Below are 10523 nucleotides of genomic sequence, written 5' to 3'. Positions count from 1 at the left end.
ATTCCTAAATTGGCGTTATTACTAGTTAGAATCTCATAAAGTACCTCTCGATAGACACGGCCTTACTAAATACTAATTTCGAAAAAAGGGCACTAGCTGCACTCTTTCGCTAACTATTTTAAAAGGGAGAAAATCGGATAGAAGTTATATCTTAGTATTGACATTATTATTTCCCTTTACATCCAAACCATACTGATATACGATATAACACTATTTTGCATATTGTTGAGATACTGCAGAAAAATAATATTTTTATTGATATCTCAGATATAACAGATGTAAACTATTTTCTTGAGTTCCATACGTCGCCATAGACTAATAGTCATGGTGGAAATAATTTACCAAGATCAAGATGAAAACTCATGTTGAAATTTTCGATAGAATGACGTCTTTGTTCTACTAAATAAAGAAAAGTAAACTGTTTTCGTATCGTAATTAGTTGTGACGAAGTTACCTATATTCCTCAACTCAAAAACATGACATCGGCGTATATGTTAAATCGTGAATGAAAAATGACAAAAAATGTGTATAAAAAAATCAAATCACAATTATTTGCCGCGCTAAACGTGGATATTTTAAAACATTAAGTTACATTGCAATATTACCAAAACAAACTCCTTTTTGTTTATGAGCAGTTACGTTAATACATGTAAAAAGGGGAATGTTCGCTGTGCTATCAAAATTAAAGATATTTTGTGGATAGAATTCGTACAGATTACGTTGAGCACGGGCGGACACCAGGGTGGAATCACATTCAGTAAAATTTTTTTAAAAAATCACCTATCCAAAATAACCATGCACACAGAATAGTACTATTCTATATCCAAACAAATTTGGGTCGTTCCAAATACGACGACTATCTTTAAAAGACTTTTTATGGTAATTTTGTGTTGAACAAGAAAGATAAAAAAACTTTCCAGTTAAACTCCATATACTGACAGCCACGTTGGCCGTTTACCAAGCTTGATGGATATGTTTCTAACATTTAATTGATATGTTGTTTTGGGATTTGAATCCGCAGTGGTGAGGAAAATGTGAGTCTAATTCAGTCCTCCACAACCTGCCGAAAACAGAGGTACAAAGAGAAAATAAAGTGTGTAAGAAAAATGTAATTGTTTAACTAATTTTAATATATCCAAGGTGCATAAGATCATCTTAATGAAAAGAAGTTAAGAATGAAAGTAAAAGCTAAGTTGCTTTGTCACTTCTTTCAATACCATATACATGATTTTCCATTTTATCCTAATCTTTTAAACAACTGAAATTGATTAAGTCATCTTGAAACGGAACTCTAACTAGATGCATTTACAACAGAAACAGACATGATTAATTTCAAATTTATGAAACATCCAAATGTTTTGATTTTAGCCAAGTTTATTGTTCATTGAAATTACATCTAGTAGCATAGCAGTCCTGAAGTAAATCTCGGCACGGTATTCCATTGCAAACGTTAGGCATGTGTAAAGGTCCTCTTTTACAGGGTCCGGCGCACACGTTGTATTCTTCCATACACTCCACCCTGCATTTGACCATTCCAGACGATTTTCTTTGTTGCCCTTCAGACGTCATCAACATGGCGGATAGAATAACAAACGAAATCAAAATGCTGATCTTCATCCTGAAAATTACAAATTAATGTAGAGTATTACTTTTTTTCAAACAGTCACCGTGTTTTCTTCCTGTTATGTTATCATTACTCAATTCGTTTTGGTGAAACTGAGTTTACTATTATAGTATAGTAACTATAAATGCCACTCAAGCGATCTGAATGCCTAAGATAACACAAGATTTATTCAAAGTCGGCAAGTTAGCAAACACGTCAACATAAGCTCACGTGAGCTTTTGAACAGACTAATGATATAATAAAACAAGAGGGCCAAGATGGCCCTAGGTCGCTCACCTGAGAAACATATCATGACAGTGTAAACATGTTTGACCTAGTGATTTCATGGAAACAAATATTCTGGCCAATACTCATTGGGATTGGACCAAAATTATGATCTCTTGAGTTTAAACAAGTATTTTCTTTGATTTGACCTAGTGAACTACTTTTAAATCCCAGACTTTCAAACTCGGCCTAGATTTAATAAAGGTAATCATTCTGACCAATTCTCATGAAGATCAATTGAAAAATACAGCCTCTATCGCATACACAAGATTTTTCTTTGATTTTACCTAGTGACCTACTTTTAAAGCCCAGATGACCCATTTTCGAATTCGACCTGGATTTCATCAAGGCAATCATTCTGACCAAATTTTATGAAGACCAATTGAAAAATACAGCTTCTATCGCATACACAAGGTTTTTCTTTGATTTGACCTAGTGACCTAGTTTTTGACCTAAAATGACCCATATTCAAAGCTGACCTAGATTTTATCAAGGCAATCATTCTGATTAAATTTTATGTAGATCAATTGAAAAATACAGCTTCTATCGCATACACAATGTTTTTCTTTGATTTGACCTAGTGACCTAGTTTTTGACCCAAGATGACCCATATTCTAATGTAATCTAGATTACATCAAGGCAATCATTCTGACCAAATTTCATGACGATCAATTGAAAACCAAAGCCTCTACTTTTTAGGTTAAAGGTCAGTAATTCAAATCCTTCTTTGTTTCATATAAAAAACGACAACTTCATGTCGTCTTTACGTATCTTTAGAGAACATCACTTTTTCCTACACCAATTTTTCATGAAAGTTCTATCACAAATTAACGAAAAAATGAAAAGAAAATAGGGGGTTGAATAGTTCCTAGTGAAATGCCAGTCAATTGTGGTCTGCTACCCTAAAAAAGGCGCATATTTGCTCTCCTCCGCGCAATAAACATCTACTTCTGGTTTCGATCTGCAAAACTTGCCATATGGGTTGTATGAACATGAAAACCGTCTCATTTCATGCAGAATGTATTCTAGTAGCGAAAAAGTGTGATTAAAGCACTCGTTCTACACGAATTTGCGCAGAAAATGAGAAAATTAGGATCTATTTATTCTGGACTTCTTTCGACTACACCACGGAAGCACATTTTCGACCGAATTACTGGCCTTATTCCTTTAACCCCAGCTGATCCATATTTAAACTCGACCTAGATTTCATCAAGGCAATCATTCTGACCAAATTTCATGAAGATCAATTGAAAAATACAGCCTCTATCGCATACACAAGGTTTTTCTTTGATATGAACTAGTGACCTATATTTTGACCCCAGATGACCCATATTCGAACTCTACCTAGATTTCATCAAGCAGTCATTCTGACCAAACTTCATGAAGATTAATTGAAAAATACAGCCTCTATCGCATACACGAGGTTTTTCTTTGATTTGACCTAGTGACCTTGTTTTTGAATCCAGATGACCCATATTCAAACTCGACTAGATTTCATCAAAGCAAACATTCTGACCAAATTACATGAAGATCAATTGAAAAATAAGCTTCTATCGCATTCACAAGGTTTTTCTTTGATTTGACCTAGTGACCTAGTTTTTAAACCCAGATGACCCATATTCGAACTCGACCTAGAATTCATCAAGGCAATCATTCTGACTAAATTTCATGAAGATCAATTGAAAAATACAGCCTCTATCGCATACACAAGCTGACAGACGACAGGCAGACAGAAGCCGGACATTGAATGATCACAATAACTCACCTGAACATTGCTCAGGTGAGCTAAAAATACAAAAGCTGCAATAAAATTGTAATGATGGCGACCAGATCGTACGAAAACAAAAAAGTGAGAAATTTAAGTATCAGGAAATTTATGAATTAATGCTATAGCTTTAAAAGACTAGATGTTACGGAAACACACGAGAATAAGTTATTTTACACTTTTTTACATTGAAAACTGAAAAGCGTTTGTAACGCGGTAAAGTGCCTTAAGTATAAAAATCGTTAAATACATAATAAATTATTACTCTGTGATGTATTGGCCAAGACCGCAGAAATATGCAAATATAATAGCAATTGTACATATTTATCTATCTAACATGACACTTAAAGAGGTGAAAATCACAGAAAACTATATAAACAAGAGGGCCAAGATGGACCTAGGTCGCTCACCTGTGAAACACATCATAACAGTTTAAACATGTTTGATCTAGGGATTTCATGGAAACAAATATTCTGGGCAATTTTCATTAGAATTGGACATAAAATGTGGTCTCTTGAGTTTAAACAAGTATTTTATTTGATATGACCTAGTGACCTAGGTTTTGACGCCAGATGACCCATATTCAAAATTGACTTAGAAATCAGCAAGGCAATTATTCTGACCAAATTTCATGAAGATCAACTGAAAAATACAGCTTCTATCGCAAACACAAGGTTTTTACTTGATTTGAGCTAGTGACCTAGTTTTTAATCCCAGATGACCCATATCTGAACTTGACCTAGATTTGATCAAGACAATCATTCTGACCAAATTTCATAAGGATCAATTGACAAATACAGCCTCTATCGCATACACAAAGTTTTTCTTTGATTTGACCTAGTGACCTACTTCTTGACCCCAGATGACCCATATTTTAACTCGACCTAGATTTCATTAAGGCAATCATTCTGACCATATTTCATGAAAATCAATTGAAAAATACAGCATCCATCGCATACACAAGGCTTTTCTTTGATTTGACCTAGTGACCTAGTTTTTGATCTTAGATGACCCATTTACAAACTCGGCCTAGATTTCAGCAACATAATCATTCTGACCAATATTCATGAAGATCAATTGAAAAATACAGCCTCTATCGCATACACTTTTTTTTCCCTTGATTTGACCTAGTTTTTAACCCCAGATAGCCATATTCAAACTTGACCTAGATTCATCAAGGCAATCATTCTGGCCAAATTTCATAAGGATCGACTGAAAAATACAGCCTCTTTCGCATACACAATGTTTTTCTTTGATTTGATCTAGTGACCTACTTCTTGTCTCCAGATGACCCATATTTAAACTCGATCTAGATTTCATCTAGGCACTCATTCTGACTATATTTCATGAAAATCAATTGAAAAATACAGCCTCTATCACATACACAAGGTTTTTCTTTGATTTGACCTAGTGACCTAGTTTTTAAACCCAGATGACCCATATTCGAACTCGACCTAGAAATTATCAAGGCAATCATTCTGGCTAAATTTCATGAAGATCAATTGAAAAATACAGCTTCTATTGCATACACAAGCTGACAGACGACAGGCAGACAGAAGCCGGACATTGAATGATCGCAATAACTCACCTGAGCATTGCTCAGGTGAGCTAAAAATACAAAAGCTGCAATAAAATTGTAATGATGGCGACCAGATCGTACGAAAACAAAAAAGTGAGAAATTTAGGTATCAGGAAATTTATGAATTAATGCTATAGCTTTAACAGACTATATGTTACGGAAACACACGAGAATAAGTTATTTTACACTTTTTTACATTGAAAACTGAAAAGCGTTTGTAACGCGGTAAAGTGCCTTAAGTATAAAAATTGTTAAATACATAATAAATTATTACTCTGTGATATATTGGCCAAGACCGCAGAAATATGCAAATATAATAGCAATTGTACACATTTATCTATCTAACATGTCACTTAAAGAGGTGAAAATCACAGAAAACTATATAAACAAGAGGGCCAAGATGGACCTAGGTCGCTCACCTGTGAAACACATCATAACAGTTTAAACATGTTTGATCTAGGGATTTCATGGAAACAAATATTCTGGGCAATTTTCATTAGAATTGGACGAAAAATGTGGTCTCTTGAGTTTAAACAAGTATTTTATTTGATATGACCTAGTGACCTAGTTTTTGATGCCAGATGACCCATATTCAAAATTGACTTAGAAATCAGCAAGGCAATCATTCTGACCAAATTTTATGAAGATCAACTGAAAAATACAGCTTCTATCGCATACACAAGGTTTTTCCTTGTTTTGAGCTAGTGACCTAGTTTTTATCCCAGATGACCCATATCTGAACTTGACCTAGATTTGATCAAGTCAATCATTCTGACCAAATTTCTTAAGGATCATTTAACAAATACAGCCTCTATCGCATACACAATGTTTTTCTTTGATTTGACCTAGTTACCTACTTCTTGACTCCAGATGACCCATATTTTAACTCGACCTAGATTTTTTATTAAGGCAATCATTCTGACCATATTTCATGAAAATCAATCGAAAAATACAGCATCTATCGCATACACAAGGCTTTTCTTTGATTTGACCTAGTGACCTAGTTTTTGATCTCAGATGACTTATTTACAAACTCGGCCTAGATTTCATCAACATAATCATTCTGACCAATATTCATGAAGATCAATTGAAAAATACAGCCTCTATCGCATACACAATTTTTCCTTGATTTGACCTAGTTTTTAACCCCAGATAGCCATATTCAAACTTGACCTAGATTCATCAAGGCAATCATTCTGCCAAATTTCATAAGGATCGACTGAAAATACAGCCTCTATCGCATACACAATGTTTTTCTTTGATTTGACCTAGTGACCTACTTCTTGACCCAGATGACCCATATTAAACTCGATCTAGATTTCATCTAAGGCACTCATTCTGACTATATTTCATGAAAATCAATTGGAAAATACAGCCTCTATCACATACACAAGGTTTTTCTTTGATTTGACCTAGTGACCTAGTTTTTAACCCAGATAACCGATTTCAACTCGCCTAGAATTTATCAAGAATCATTCTGCTAACATTTCATGAAGATCAATTGAAAAATACAGCCTCTATCGCATACACAAGTCTGACTGACCGACAGTGCACACAGTAATGCCGGACATTGAATGACCAATAACTCACCTGAATCATTGCTAGTGAGCTAAAATACAAAAGCTGCAATAAAATTGTAATGATGGCGACCAGATCGTATGAAAACAAAAAAGTGAGAAATTTAGGTATCAGGAAATTTATGAATTAATGCTATTGCTTTAACAGACTATATGTTACGGAAACACACGAGAATAAGTTATTTTACACTTTTTTACATTGAAAACTGAAAAGCGTTTGTAACGCGGTAAAGTGCCTTAAGTATAAAAATCGTTAAATTACTCTGTGATGTATTGGCCAAGACCGCAGAAATATGCAAATATAATAGCAATTGTACACATTTATCTATCTAACATGTCACTTAAAGAGGTGAAAATCACAGAAAACTATATAAACAAGAGGGCCAAGATGGACCTAGGTTGCTCACCTGTGAAACACATCATAACAGTTTAAACATGTTTGACCTAGGGATTTCATGGAAACAAATATTCTGGGCAACTTTCATTAGAATTGGACCAAAAATGTGGTCTCTTGAGTTTAAACAAGTATTTTATTTGATATGACCTAGTGACCTAGTTTTTGATGCCAGATGACCCATATTCAAAACTGACTTAGATTTCACCAAGGCAATCATTCTGACCAAATTTCATGAAGATCAACTGAAAAATACAGCTTCTATCGCATACACAAGGTTTTTCCTTGATTTGAGCTAGTGACCTACTTATTAATCCCGGATGACCCTATCTGAACTTGACCTAGATTTGATCAAGTCAATCATTCTGACCAAATTTCATAAGGATCAATTGACAAATACAGCCTCTATCGCATACACAAGGGTTTTCTTTGATTTGACCTAGTGACCTACTTCTTGACTCCAGATGACCCATATTTTAACTCGACCTAGATTTCATTAAGGCAATCATTCTGACCATATTTCATGAAAATCAATTGAAAAATACAGCATCTATCGCATACACAAGGCTTTTCTTTGATTTGACCTAGTGACCCAGTTTTTGATCTCAGATGACCCATTTACAAACTTGGCCTAGATTTCATCAACGTAATCATTCTGACCAATATTCATGAAGATCAATTGAAAAATACAGCCTCTATCGCATACACAAGGTTTTTCCTTGATTTGACCTGGTTTTTAACCCCAGATAGCCATATTCAAACTTGACCTAGATTCATCAAGGCAATCATTCTGACCAAATTTCATAAGGATCAACTGAAGAATACAGCCTCTATCGCATACACAATGTTTTTCTTTGATTTGACCTAGTGACCTACTTCTTGACCCCAGATGACCCATATCTAAACTCGATCTAGATTTCATCAAGGCAATCATTCTGACTATATTTCATGAAAATCAATTGGAAACTACAGCCTCTATCACATACACAAGGTTTTTCTTTGATTTGACCTAGTGACCTAGTTTTTGACCCCAGATAACGATTTTCAAACTCGGCCTAGATTTTATCAACGTAATCATTCTGACCAACATTCATGAAGATCAATTGAAAAAATACAGCCTCTATCGCATACACAAGGTTTTTCCTTGATTTGACCCAGTGACCTAGTTTTTGACCCCAGATGACCAATTTTCAAACTCGGCCTATATTTCATCTAGGTAATCATTCTGACAAAAATTCATGAAGATCAATTGAAAAATACAGCCTCTATCGCATACACAATGTTTTTCCTTGATTTGACCTAGTGACCTAGTTTTTGACCCCAGATGACCCATTTTCAAACTTGGTCTAGATTTCTTCAAGATAATCATTCTGACCAAATTTCATGAAGATCAGTTGAAAAATACAGCCTCTATCGCATACACAAGCTAAATGTTGACGGACGACAGACGATGACAGACGACGGACGCCGGACATCGAGCGATCAGAAAAACCCACCTGAGCATTGCTCAGGTGAGCTTAAAAAGGAATATCCAAAACAAAGAACCCTTATTAGGCCTAATTTACAGTTGGTATAATTGTTTGTATGGGTTGAATTGCACTTTGAACGTTTAGAAATAAATGCCACTGATTGTTAAGTTTTTATTTGCTTCATCGGTCAATTTTTTAAAGACTTCTTTTTTCAGTTTTGAAAATCATTATTAGCAGTGCACGTGCTTTAAGTAGTATGCTTTTTGTATTCCAGATATCTTATGCTGAATTTTACATTAATTTGTACGACTTACAGATAATCTTTCAGTATTTATAGCTTATCCGTTGACAGCGAAGATGTTTATACACCACACCAAACTAATTTAGTGACTGTTCACTTTGAAAAGCAACTTGCACCACAGTAAAATACCAGTTATCAAGGCAATAAGAGTCATTTCGTTGATAAACACAAGCAAATGATTCATGAACTGATGTGTGTATTTTATACACTTATTGAATTACTTATTGGTCATTAGTGAAAACTAATGTCGGAGGTCCAAAGGACCGTGCTCAAATAATTCCGAATATTGACAGCCTAGCAAATGATTGTTGAATATAGACCAACTATAAAGGAAATATTATGGACTTTGTAACATACCAGATGAACGATCTAAAATTTTCAACGGTTCATTCTAAAATCCCCTGACACACCGTCAGGGCAATAATTTTCGAACACTTTTGAGACACATAAGAAAAAAGTGGTGTATTGCGTACAATTCACTTACCTTGTTTTTCCAATCCTTTAACTGTTTCACGTAAGTGAGTTTATTTGTAACAAATAAAGAATCACTGATGCGTCCTTTGAAATAATAAGTAAGTAACTGCAGCGCCCTTATATATGGTTTACAAACGTTTACAAATAACTACAAAAAGTGTCATATCCGCCTGTACTTGAGTCAAAGTTTTCGTTTTTTTTACTGGGAGCGACACCTAAAATGTCATATTAAAGGTAGTAAAGATTCATTTTCTTTTTTGGTTAGTGTATATATTGAGCAATTTTATACATATAACAGAGGCATGGCTACATGGCAGCTACCATCCATAATCTTCCAAGATTAGATAAGATAAGGTAATTATATTAAGGTGACAAGACATACATATGTCTGAATAAGCTTTTTAACTGACTATAAACTTTTTAAAGATGTATGCCTTTACATAATGTTATTTTTTAAATGGGATCAGTTTATATTTGAATGTGAAAAGCACAGATGGATACTTTAACAATTGTTTTAAACTATAAAACAAAATGCACCAGTATGAATGTTGTTTACATATTTAAAGATAATAACAAAACATTTACGAGGAAAACAAGTATAATTCATTGAAATACGTCATGTAAATAATAAAGGTGTGCTCATCAGGACAGAATGATAAACTTTTCACAGTCGTATTACTCATTTATATACACACTGCTTGTATATTTTAAAGGTGCTGTTTCTGGTATTTTTAAAATGCTGTCAATGCCTGTGCTTCACATTTTGTCTTTGATAAGAGACTGGACACTAAAAAGAAGATCGTAGTCTGTTCATAAAAGGTAATGAAACAAGAAACACCTCACGCGCCCCCTAGCGCCGATTTAAGAGGGACACATTGAACGAACTCCCAAAGGACCAGAAAATACTACCATATCAACACTGAATTCAAGTACGGGGAGACTTCTTACAACTGCCAAACGGCACTTAAAGGGTGCTGCCGTGATAGAGAATGAAATCTGTGAGAAGACCCGCGCAACACTTCTAAACTGGGATCCATTCAAACTCTGGGAGGTCTACTAAAAAGCTTCTCGACAAT

At 34.6% G+C, this 10523-nt stretch overlaps 1 long non-coding RNA gene across 1 annotated transcript; it reads right to left on the bottom strand.

Moving 5' to 3' along the window:
• Nucleotides 1-1109: 1109 nt before the first annotated feature.
• Nucleotides 1110-9896, bottom strand: LOC123559207 (uncharacterized). Its single transcript, XR_006687896.2, has 2 exons — nt 9458-9896; nt 1110-1618 (listed from the first exon to the last, which is right to left on the bottom strand). It is a non-coding gene; the product is annotated as an uncharacterized LOC123559207 (long non-coding RNA).
• Nucleotides 9897-10523: the final 627 nt, after the last annotated feature.

Source organism: Mercenaria mercenaria, chromosome 5 (assembly GCF_021730395.1).
Source record: "Mercenaria mercenaria strain notata chromosome 5, MADL_Memer_1, whole genome shotgun sequence".
Lineage (NCBI taxonomy): Eukaryota > Metazoa > Mollusca > Bivalvia > Venerida > Veneridae > Mercenaria > Mercenaria mercenaria.
This window is presented reverse-complemented; position numbering and strand designations above follow the sequence as displayed.